Source organism: Pseudorca crassidens, chromosome 6 (genome assembly GCF_039906515.1).
Source record: "Pseudorca crassidens isolate mPseCra1 chromosome 6, mPseCra1.hap1, whole genome shotgun sequence".
NCBI lineage: Eukaryota > Metazoa > Chordata > Mammalia > Artiodactyla > Delphinidae > Pseudorca > Pseudorca crassidens.
This window is the reverse complement of record NC_090301.1, coordinates 16,986,974-17,000,507: the sequence shown is the minus strand read 5'-3', so window position 1 is coordinate 17,000,507 and position 13,534 is coordinate 16,986,974.

The following is a 13,534-nucleotide window of genomic DNA, read 5'->3' as shown; positions in this document are numbered from 1 at the left end:
AATGTCCACATTTCCAGGGAACAGAAAAGAAATTCCACTTATTGGTGGAGAATTTGTGGCCTTCATTTATACTCTAACCTACAAACATTATTTTCCTTTAGATTGCTTTTTCTAGTTTTACCAAGCCCTTTGCTTCTAGGCATGCTCTCATTTTCTACAATAGCAATCCAGACATTCCCTTCCCCACCCTAATGTTCTTAGAGCATCTGGAAAAATTATATCATCTGGACACATTGTCGGTCACTAATTTTATAAATATAAGTTTTCAATAAAATACATGTAGGATATCGATAAAGTAAAACTGTCATCAGCTGACAGTTGTTGAAGCCAGGTAACGGGTACATGAGGGTCTGCTATACTGGCTCTTGTACTTTTGTATATTATAAATTTTCCGTAGTAAAAAGTAAAAAAGGGAGATAATAGTAGGGATTGGGATATATCCTTATATAAGAATCTGGTAGCAGCCCCTAGATGACTAGCAACACTCTTAACTACTAATAACTTTTTTTTTTTTTTTTTTTTTGGTGATACGCGCGCCTCTCACTGTCGTGGCCTCTCCCGTTGCGGAGCACAGGCTCCGGACGCGCAGGCTCAGCGGCCATGGCTCACGGGCCCAGCCGCTCCGCGGCATGTGGGATCTTCCCTGACTGGGGCACGAACCCGTGTCCCCTGCATCGGCAGGCGGACTCTCAACCACTGCGCCACCAGGGAAGCCCTACTTAATAACTTTTTAAACAAGTTTTCAAACTCCCAGAATACATAGAATATAGACAAAGTCACAGGGAGCCTAATTAAATGCATGAATTTACCTGGTTTTGATGATATAGGAGGAGGGCACACTTCTTAAAATATGTAATTGCCAAATCTTAGGAGCCATATCTGTGCAGTTACAGATAGAAACATAAACACTTGCAGTAAACAGAAATGGTCTTGATGAAGACTATTATAAAAGCTAAACTTTGAGCTATTTTATACAGAGAGATTTAGAATGCCCTTCATACTATGCGAGACCTAATATGTGTTATTTATCTAACATGGTTAAGAATACTTCTCAGGATATCATAAGCACTACAATAGCATTATTTATTGTTATTAGCAGCAGCAGCAGCAAGAAATGACCTGGCTGACACTGGCCAGTGTGACTCAGTGTAGAATCCTAACTATTTTTGGATGCAGTAGTGGAATAACAGGGGTCAAGTCACAGGAACAAAGTCTTGGTAGATGATCCCAGATGCCACTGCTGCGATGTCTACTTGCCAGTTGCAGTCTGCTTAGCTGATCAAACTTATAAAGTCAACAGGAGAATTCATTAAAAAGAGTCACAGCAGGGTTGAGAGTCTGCCTGCCGATGGAGGGGACACAGGTTCGTGCCCCGGTCCGGGAAGATCCCACATGCTGCGGAGCGGCTGGGCCCGTGAGCCATGGCCGCTGATCCTGCGCGTCCGGAGCCTGTGCTCCGCAACGGGAGAGGCCACAAGAGTGAGAGGCCCAAGTACTGCAAAAAAAAAAAGAGTCACAGCAATGTGGAGAGGCATGGACCTGAATCTCCTAAGAGCCTGTGTCCTTAGGCCTCTTATTGCACCGTGAAGTCGCCATTACCCTTGGATATTTTTTTTTCTCTTTTGACTTTTTCATCCCATTTAGTGACTTGATGGAGAACTGGAGCCTAGAAAATTGCAGTTATTTTCTTTAATGTATTTGTTTAATGTTTCTCTCCCCTATTAGAATACAAGTTCCTTGAGGTCAAGGCCAATGTCTGTTTTATTTTCCATTAAACCTCCAGTACTTAGAACAGTGTCTGACATATTTCCTGAATGACTATGTGTAATGACTTAAAGTTTACAAATGTTCTGACTTCAGGGAAATTTTTGGGTAACAGGTTCCCAGATGGCTGGATAGAATCTATATTTATTCACCATCTTGGTTTCCAAAGTTGATAATAGAGGTCATCTTCCAAGACGCTACCGGAATAGGAACCATTTCTGTTTGGATACTCTTCACAAATGGTCAAGTTGAGTGTCATCAGTTCAATAGTTTCTTAATATATCCTGGCATGAGTTTTGCTTATTTTGCAAGAAAATAGAATTTTAAGGTATATATGTATATATATTTATATATATAAAAATATACATCTATTTGTATATCCATATCTATCTATCTACATACATACACACTTAATACTCCTCTCCCCTTCCACCTCTGTTCCCACCAACTAGTGACTGGTTTTTGAAGTGATTTTGAATAATCAATTTAGGTCTAAAAGGAGACAGAGTTATGAATATTGTTTGGAAAATTCTATCAAAAATCCAAAGCATGACATAACCCCTTAACAACATGCTGGCAATAAAGTTTTATATAATACAGTCATTGCCATTATTTTAATCTGTCCACAGCTAATACTAACTACTGGAATATTTTTATAGTACTTTATTGTTTGAAAAGTACTTTCATACAGTAATTACCCATTTGGTCTCACAAAAACTCCACACCTAACTTATTGTTTCTGTTCCAATAAAACCACACTTATGGTATTATTGTTTCTGTTCTCCAGATGAAAACAACTGAGGATGGAGTTTCTTGATTGACTTGCCCTGGATCATTAAGCTATTAGAATTCTTGTATATTTAAATGTAAGGGATTCCAAGAGGTCTTAATTACATGTAAAGCACATTTCTGAAAGCATCCATTTGTACTATGACCAGACCCTCTCTCTACATATCAAGAGAGACAAAGGTGATTCTAAGGTCACTTGAACAAAACAGGGTAAAACACAACTTACTGTTTAGAAGCTATAGAAGAGCGAATGTCTCTTTTGACTTAGTTTTCTTCTTTCTGAACTAGCTTTTAAGAATTCCACCCCTCTAGAATTCACATCTGTTCATGATGTAATGCTGTGGGTCTGCCTGGGTTCTGTCAAAATGAAGCCGATATTACCAAATTCCAAATTACAGTATGTTTTACTAACCAGTTTTATAGACTAGACATTTCACTCAGGCAGAAAGGAATTCCCACTGCACTTGAGGGGTAGCAGAGCCTCCAGAACAGGCTACTGGTTCTGCCTGACTCTGCCCTGCCCACCATCTCCAGGCACCCCAAAGATAAAGGTGCAGGAGAAATTGGGTGAGGGATGAAATTATGAAACCCGTCTTCTGGATTTTAATGTAGCCTCTTCATGAGGGACGTCAAGTGGATGGCATGACCTTATACTCCATTATAGCAGAGAATGCAAATCTCTCTCATAGTTTTACAGAAAACTAAAGTCCTGACAGTTAAAAGAGTGAGAAAGCACATTGGAAGAGAAGTCATGTTTCTGTTTGTTTGTTTGTTTAAGACTGTTACTCCAAAAAAAATTCTGCAGAATTAATATAAATATTCTATGCAGCTTAAATTTTACCTCTTCTCTGGCTTTACTTAGCAAAAATCACATCAAATATGCTATTTTGTTTCTTAGTCAACCCCGTCAGCTTAGTCACCATTCTGGGGAGAAAGGAAAATCAGTAAATGAAGCAGAAGGAAATTAAGGGGAGATGTAAGACTAGTAACGTGATACAAAATGCAGGGCATGAACTGAGGTCTTTTATAGACATTTTTATTCACACATTAAAAAAATCGCAGGTGGATGTTTTACTGAACATATGTTTATGTTTGTGTAATGAGGGTCCCAGAATTATGGTCTAAGATCTGCTCCTGCTATAATTTTGTTTGCTCACTTATTTATTTCTTGACACAACTAATAAATAGTTACTGCGTGGCTAGGATGTGCCAGGTACTATTCTAGGCACAGGGATGCAGCAGAGAACAAGAGAAAAAAAAATCCTGTCATCCAGCTCCTTGTAGCGTAGTGAGGGAAACAGAAAATTAATAAGCAAACAGACACGTGTGACATCATTTAAGGTAGAAATAAGAAAAGTAAAGCAGAATTTAGAAAGTGAGCAGAGAGGGGTGCTGTTTTAGGTCAAGTAAGAAAAGGTTACATGAGCAGGTGACACTTGAGCAGAGGGTAGAGACCTGGCCTATTGACTAGAGAACATCAGAGAACTTCGTGGAAGGTCAATGAACGAACACAAGGCACTGCTGTTGACAGCCATTCCCTAGGGCTGGATGTCTTAATCACCAGGACCTCTCTGGGTACCTGCTCTGGGAGAAGGGATTAATGATGAGAAGCAACCTCCAAGGGAAGAAACTCAGAACATAGGCAGCAGCAATTAGGGTGTGATTGTTGAGTCCAGCATGATGTAGTCCTTACACTCCACAGGTTTTCCTTGAGCTCAGCCCAGGGACTCATTTATAAATGCCAGAGCCCTTGGGAGATGCACTCCAGATAAAGAGCTATAATATCCATGTCTCCAAAAATTCCTCTTTCACTTCTACAACTAGTCAAAGAAAGTAATACTTGTAGTGGGAAAGGACATTTTATTTCATTTTATTTTGGCACCTGGAATAACTAAGTCACTTCAGAAGATGCATCATAGTAACGTGGTGTGGAAACAAGTTTGTTCTCTCTGATACCCTCTTTCCCTCCTTCTTCTATTAATAGGACCCCTTTTTCCTGGAGGGAACCCATCAGTATGGATCAGGGGGAGCTAAACCCACTCCCTGTAACAGCAGCAATTGTTTGACCCAGTCAGAATCTATACACCTCAATAAATGATGGGCATGTGATACAAAGCAGACTTGTTAGAATCCTCAGCAGAATGTTTTTTTAGGAGCCATTAGAAAATTCTACTTAGAGCTGAGTATAGAGCCTTCCATTACCATTTGTAATTGCCTTTGAAGAGAAAAGTATTAAAGAAGGAGAAAGAGACAGAATCCTTGATAACATTTGTAAGCCCCTGGATCCAGCTACACCTGAAGACGTTTCTTTTCATATATGTCCCAGTATAAGGATCAATTAATTCCTGGGTTGTTTAAACAAGTTTGAGTTGGGTTACTGCCATGAACAATTGAAAAAGACCCGCATAATGAGAATCAGGGAAACAGAGAAAATATGATCAATGACAGTAAAGATATCAGGAGCATACGCTGCTGGCAGAAATCAACAAAAAGGACCATGCTGGAGAACAAAGAAAATGCTATAAGAAGAAAGAGGGCTGTGGCTGCCTGCAGTTACACATCAGACTCCCTAGGAATGTCATGAAAATGGCAAGAAACGGTGAATGGCATTCCAGGTATTCTGCCAAGAGTCCGCTGCAAAGGGTTGCTGTTGTTTTATCATCCCTCTGAGATTATATCTCTCAGATTTGTGTGACCTAGACGACTTGAGTTTATTATTTTTGAGTAAAAACCCTTTCTTTGATAGTTAACATTTGCAGAGAGGGCCAGCAGCGAGTCATGGGGTATGGCTTTCATTCAGCACACATGTGAGTGCCAATTTTTGCTAAGCCTATGTCAGGTAGCCACTGGAAAGACAACAATACCATAGTTGGTGTGCGTTAAAGTCAACCAAAGTGGCTGTCAACATAGCACACTCCTTCTTCCCCCTGAAAAATTATAAAGGTAAAATCTGGGGGCCAGGAGGTTTCCAGGGAATAAGAAAACAAAACATCAAATGTTTCCTGAAGAATGCATATGAAAGCAATAAGGTAACTTTGGTTAATTTCAGCGGACTTGTGTGTAGGTGTATCATGGAGTATTTTTACCATGAGCCGGGGACATCAACTGTTTACCTCTGTCTCTCTGAATCCTGTCCTGTCTCACTTTTCATCCACCTGCAGCATGGCCTCGCAAAATGGTGGCATAGGGCAGGACCCGTGCAGGAATCCTGTGAATTCCATTCCTCCCTATCCTGTAGGGACAGCTCTCTTTCCTTGCTGGAGAGATTGCTCTAAAACATCTTACATTAAAAGACTTTCCCTTAACATAAGAATACTAATAATATATACTAGTACACATGCTTTACGTGATGACACATGAACACTTTGATGCAGAGTAGCACAAGTCATAGGAGACACTCTTTTTTTTTTTTAATTGGAGTATAGTTGCTTTACAATGTTGTGTTAGTTTTCTGCTGTACAACGAAGTGAATCAGCTATATGTATACCTATATCCCCTCCCTCTTGGACTTCCCTCCCAGCCCCCCATCCCACCCATCTAGGTCATCACAGAGCACCGAGCTGATCTCCCTGTGCTATACAGCAGGTTCCCACTAGCTATCTATTTTACACATGGTAGTGTATATATGTCAATCCTAACCTCTCAATTCGTCCCACCCTCCCCTTCCCCACCGGTGTCCACATGTCCTTTCTCTACATCTGCTTCTCTATTCCTGCTCTGTAAACATGTTCATCTGTACCATTTTCCTAGATTCCACATATATGTGTTAATATACGATATTTGGTTTTCTTTTTCTGGCTTACTTCAGTCTGGATGACAGACTCTATGTCCATCCACATCTCTACCAATTACACAATTTTGTTCCTTTTTATGGCTGAGTAATATTCCATTGTATATATGTACCACATCTTCTTTATCCATTCATCTGTCGATGTACATTTAGGTTGTTTCCAAGTCCTGGTTATTGTAAACAGTTCTGCAATGAACATTGGGGCACATGTGTCTTTTTGAATTATGGTTTTTCTCAGGGTATATGCCCAGCAGTGGGATTGCTGGTTCATATGTAAACCTCCCTCCAATTCCTTCCTTTCCCTTACCTCCAGATATGCTACCTGGAGCTACCATCCTGCCTTGAGCACGTGGGGATTTGATGTAGAAAGTGCACCTGGTCAAGGTTTACAAAGCAAAGCAGAAGGTAGGGCTGGGATGGGGAAGATGTGACAACTCCTTTGGGGAATAAAACAATGACAATTCTGACGGAAATGTCTGGGGTCAAGAGGTTAGTTCTGTGAGGTAAAGTAGCACATACAAATGGTACAGGATTCCTACAAAAGGGATATGAATAATCCGTCTTCGTCTGGATCTGATTCCTCTAACTCTGCCCCTGTCTCCCCCTTATACCCACAATCTTGCCCTTTTTCACAATGCACTGCAATGCTCAAGAGAATTAATTTTGCTGCCCCCATTGCAACCAGGAATGAGGTTCTTTGGGTAGCTTTGGGCCTGTGACCAGCCACCTCAGGGAACGGAGGAGGGCTCCCTCTTCTCTGCATCTGCAAAATATGAAAGAAGGCAAAGGTCTGAATGTCACTGAGTCCTCTCACAAGGGGACAAAGAACAGAGCTTCTCAGAGTCTCCTGCAGACATGCATACAGTTCATTTAAACACGTTCAAATGAACAGACTGTGTTGACTGAAGGGTGCATTACTCTCTGTTTTGGCTAAAAACTGATTTGAATGTGGCGGTACCAGGCTGTGAGCGCATTATGAAGTAAACAAATGTCATTGCCTTCACTTAGACAGTCTTGCCCAATTACGTTGATTATAGTGATCACAGCGATGTCTCCTGAATGCACAAGAACGTAGTAATGCTCAGATTTGTTATATAATATTTATAGACTCTGTGCTATAACTTCAGACAAATTAAAATATACAGTCCTATATTTCCATGGACCAGGGGAATGGGATTCACGTTTGCCAAAAGCAGGAGACAGAGCCAGCAAATTCCCTGACGTTTACATTTATAAGACCTCTGAGAAATTGTAACCTCCTGCTGTAAACTGCTATTTTAAACAACAGAGAAACAGCTCATCTCTGTCACCTGGTAGTTTAACCCCAAATGACAATTTGCTCTTTGCTTGACTTTAGAGACTGTCTCCATCATTTTCTCCTAAGTGAATCAACTTAAGAAAGCATACTCCATGAGCAAATAACCTATGTTACTTCCTCTTCAGTCTGATTATTTTATTATCAGACCCAAAGTGTTACTAGTGAGCAGATTTACTTAGATATCACCAGGATTAAATATGGGCTTTACCATGTTTCTGTGACTGGTAAGAGGTGGGTCAAGGTCACTAAAAAAAAAAAAAGAAACACAATTTTTAAAACAGCTGCTCATTTTACCAGTAGAATTTGTTTGTGTTATAACTGAATTGATGAGAAAGCATGCATAATAAAAGGGCAGTGTGGATGCACGGTGAAATTTTGGATGAAGAATTTAAACCCCCCTGGGCCCCCGTTTCCTCATGTGAAATGATAGTTATCATAGATGACCTCATAGGTTTTTCCAGTCCTCACAATCTGTGGTATTTGATTGTTAACACACTGATGCTGTGGGTGATAGCCAGGTTGGGGGGACGAAGTCTGAGAAGGCTAAGCTGTGACAAACAGTATTTCAGTACGACAGCCATTTGTGGTTATTTGAGAACAAGAGTAGGGAGTCTTCAAGGACAGGGACACAGACAAGATTGGAAGAGCTGTAAATGCATGAAATGGAGATACACACACACACACGCATGCACACAAACACATATACATAGAGTTTGGAAGAAAATACTTGCTGTTCAAGTAAACATTTGTTGCAGCTTTTTTGCATAATATGTGTCTTGGGGGAGACAGCTCATTGTTTAGGGAAAAATGAGCCTCTTCGGGTATAAAAACTAAACCTGGTTGTGGAATAGAAGCGAATCAAACTCTCTTCATCCCAACTCCACGCATGTCCCTCGCATCTAAAAATGTGAGCAAGTAACCAGTATCAGGAGAGACTGTTTCCTGACCAACTTTGCAAATCTGATTTCTGTGCTGTGTCCTTCACTTTCTAGCTGTGTGAACTGGGGCAAATGCTTCAACCTTTCTGAACCTCAGCTTCAGAAAGTGATGGCTGTGTCTATTATCAGTGTTTATGAAATGCTGGTGACAATGCCTACCTGGTCTTTCACTTGACTTAACTATGAAGTTGGAAAGAGTCACCTATGTGGACTGAGGAGCATCTATGCTGAAATCATAGATGAAGCCAGACCATGGAATGTCTTTTGGTTTCTAAAGAAGGTAGAACACACAAAGAGGTAGAACATGAAAAACCAACTTTAATAACATTCAGCTTAGTACCAGACATCCTTTTGTTGATGGCACCCCTCATTGATATGTTGTCTTTCATTCCTAACCTGAAGTTGGATGGCTGAGAGATTGTATGGTTTTGATGTTGGTATCAATACAGTTTGTTCAGTTTTTCCTTCATTCATTCAATAATCATCTACAAGCGGCCAGACATTCTGGAGACATTTCATAGAGATTTTGATTGAGTAGGGTAGATAGGAGCAAAAATTTTTTTTTATCATGCTTTCTAGATAACTCTGCTGCAGGTGATCTGAAGATTCCATCTTCAGAAATTCTGACTTAGAATTTCCGTGGCTGAAGTCCACCAGCTTCCCTGGAACCAGAGTTTTCCAGTCCTTTCCTGGGCTTGCCTTTATTCTGCCCAGGCTCTTGCCACCTCTGCTGCTTCACCTCTGTGCACATCCCTCAAGCTGCCTACAGACTGGCCCTGAGCATTAGCGCGGAATTACACAAAGAATAAATGATATGTGAATTTAGCTACTCACCAAGATGAAATAAATTACAGAACTTTTGGGGAATAAATGCAACTGAATCTGTGACTCCTCATAGCACACAGTGAAGTGGAGATTGGGTAGCAAACTGATGAATTTCATCAGGATAGACAGTTCACTTAGGTAAGGCAAATCTCAGTGTGTTTCAGAGAACTTTCTAGACTTGAGCAGATGTTTACAATAATGAAACCACCACTGCTTGCTGTCATTTTGTAGGTCACTTTGCATGTAAAGGCACAATTAGTATTTAATTGGGAGCCACTAGTTCACGATGATATAGATCATGTAGAATAACACAGAGATTAGATCCTACCAGTTTAATAATAAACTATCATGCTTAAATGTTTCATGGTATATAAGAAATTAAAAAAAATACTCAGCTAGTAAAGCTAGGATTAACAGTGGCTGATGATGTTAATCAGATCGAGGCCAGATTTTGAATCAAAATAATCAATAAATCAATTAATCAATGCATCTACAAATACGTATTGAAGATATGCACAGGGGTTCCTATCTGTATGTACCTAAGAAAACTATTCCATGCATAGAAAAGCACAGCTGGAAAATAAATTGGAAAAAAAATTTCTGATCTTTGAGTATTTTGTTTGATTCATTCCTTTCCATAATTGTAAAATGCACTTGGGAGTGAAATTTATGATCCCCCTGCATTAGAGAAGCATAATGTTAAGTTAGGGAAATGAAGGGACCAACTGCTGGTTTCTAAAATGTGGTTAGGATGTGTATTTAAAGAGGACCCTATCAGACCTTTATTCTATAAAATAGCTAGACAAATAAATCTGAGGCATCTGAGGGTAATGGCATCTTGAGAGATAATGGATATTCAATCTGGGAGATGAGAAGGAGATAAAGCTTTGGCTGGGGTATGTTAAAAAAAAAAAAATCAGACTGCCTGTTAAACTGCGGGATAGACTAGTCCCTATAAATTTTCAAAGGAGTGTCCTGGGTTTCATCCAAAGGCTATTGCAAATGAGACACTCAGTGCTAAAATTCTCCACAGCTCTTCAGAAAGTTTAGGGCCAGTTCATGTAACATATACCTTATGCCTGGGGTTAATCACTGGTAGTTCTTGGCAGAATGAAATCTTTAATACTCTTAAAGCAAACCCATGAAAAAGTGGAAAAAACTCTACTAGATTTTAATTCAAAGATGAGGTAGATCCCTAATCTTTCCACTATCAGATATTTTCCAAATGTTAAAAGGAAAGTTAGGAGTAATTCTTACTAGTATTTTTCCTTGCTTGTTTCCAGGAAGATTGAACTTCAACTATTTCATTTACTGAAAGCATCCATTGTCAACCCATAAGACACAGGGTTTCAGTGTGATGCATTAAATGACTTCTAGGACATTCATAATCAATAACATTATCCTTTGGACGACTCACATTTACAGAAAAAGCAATTTTTCATAAATACTTTGCCCCATAACAATTTTTGTTAGTGATGGAAGGGGGGTTGTAAATATGTTCTTCTCCACTTTATAGCTGATAAAGTGCAAAAAGTCTTCCCTCCTCCCTGTGTTCATGCTCTTTATATCAACATGACTTGGCTCTTTCTCCCCTTAAGGGGTGGAATCTATTTCCCCATTCCTTGATTCTGGGCTTGACTTGTGAATGCTTTGGCCCAAAGGGATGTGATTGAAGTAACAGTGTGACAGTTTGAAGCCTAGGACTCTTGAGGCTTTGGAGACTTCTCCTCCTCTTGGTCCCCTGACTCTGCCATTAGATTAACCGGGTTGATGAGTCAAGGATGGGAGACCAAATCGAGATGTCATCTACCCCAACCAACATCTTCCCAGACAAACCTATAGGCAGCTGAACTCCAAAGATGTCAGAAAGCTCAGTCACAATCAACAGAGGCTCTATCTGACCTGTAGCCAATCACAAACACACTAGTATGTCTAGCTGAGTCCAAAAGAACCACCCAGTTGACTAGTAGACTCATGGGCAGTAATAAATGCTGATTGTTTTAGGCCACAAAGTTTTAGGGTTTTTGTTAAGTGATAGGTCATTAATATAGTTGGTTGCATTAAAAAATAAGAAAGAAAAGAATCAAAATATGATTTTTCTCTCCTTAAGAAGCAAAATTATCTACGTTTTGTTTTCAGACTTCACATCATATTTGGTGAGGGCCTATGCCTTGTGTTCTCCTAGCTTTGGATGTGGGAAGTATGCATGGTGATGATGACAATGGCATTGAGAAATTACAAGCTAAAAAAAAATCCCAAAGAAATGTGGGTGGGGCCGATGTAGATGGGAGAAAATTTTGCATGCCTAATGATATTTTCTAAAAGGACTTCCAATCTGTACCATACATTCAGGCCATGCATCTCATTATGCCATACATTTCATTAGGCTATAGGCTTCATTAGACACTTGAATCAAGAATCTCATTACACACTCCAGACATACATCTCATTATGCCATGCATCTCATTAAGCTCCCAGACAGGAACAGATGTAAAATAGACAAATTTCACCAAGGCTTTGATTCCAGCCCACATGGCATTCTCATCAACAGCAGAGCAAGGGTGGACCAACAATTGGGTGATTTTTGAATGACGCTTGACAGAGAGGAACAAGTTCAAACAGGCACTGTTAAATGACCGAGGAGAAAAAAATAGCTTGGTGTCAAATTCCACTTTGCTGTCCATTCGAGGAACGTGTTCCAACTGTCAATCAGGAATCACCTATCAGCGAAGAGCCAGAGATGGGGTGGAAGAGGGCATGTGTCTGTAATACTGCAATCATCTGTCATGAGGCAGACATTCAACAAAGGGTAGCATCAATGTCACCTTGAGTTTGGCTTTAGCAATTGTATCTGTTCTGTGTCCCCAGCTCTAATCAGTTGTTTGGCATCTTCATGAATGTGTCCCCTGATGATGTCCTTGGTTAAGCAATACTTCTTTGATCACCAATGATAAAAACCCAAACTCACACAAATTTAAGCTTAGAAAGTACTGAGGAGCACAGATACGTGGCTGATTTCAAGCCCAGCCACATCTAAAGTCTGAAGCAACATCCTTAGGACATGAATGCCTTCCTGTAAGTTTTGCTTTGCTATGTGTTGGCTTCATGCTTAGCACCTTTTCCTCATGAGAGGGTTGCAAGTGGCTCTGAGCTCTCATCGTCCTCACAGCTATCAATTCCAGCAAAAATAGTGTCCTTAGAAAGAGACAACTAAACCTGGGAGATGACTCTCATTGCTCAGTTTGGGTCAAATGACCATTCAGAAACTAATACTAATCACTTTGTATCAGGAAAATGGAATAATCTGAGTGTCCATTCCTGGGTCATATACCCTCCCCTAAATATAGCCATAGATTGAAAATGGAAGAAGAGCTGGACACCAAGGGAATGTTAGGTAGACAAAAATAATCCATGTTTACTTTGCCTGCTCTGCCCTGGGGATACTCATAGGTCTGGTAAGAATTCTATACTATATATGCACTCTGAAAACTGGAGTGGGGCGGGGGGCTCTGTCTGTGGTCACATGGAAAATATGTGTCACTACTATTCAAATAAGGGACATCTCATAAGCGATCCAGGGGCTAAGTAAACACCATGGATGTTTCTTAGGCTCTTGTGATACCACAAAATGTAAATAATATTCTGGGAAATTTAGGCTAAAGTGAGTAAGCCATCTATAGATAGCATGACTTCCATATGCCATCAAGTCTTCAGTTTTGAAGGCTAAAACATTTCTTCTAACTACTGGCCCATGTGTAAATGTCTTTAGAAAAGGTTGAATTAGGGAACATAAAAAATACAGAAAACAAACAAAACAGAGGGGAGAAAGTAGACTTGACTTAATTCCACACCCAGGGCAAAATACTTCCACTTCATGGTTTGCCTAGGGATGTCCCCAGATAGCACTCTGCAACTTTGAATGTATACAAATTTTCTCTAATCTGAAATGATAATGATTCTGGTAGATAGCACTATGGAGTGATGTCCAACCAGAACCAGCTATTAAAGAATATTTTCACTGGATTCTCTAGACAGTCTTACTCTGAAAAAAGACTGGTTATCCATCCAGTCTTAATCTTCTAGGTCCTTGGGAAGCTCTTTGCCTGTGAA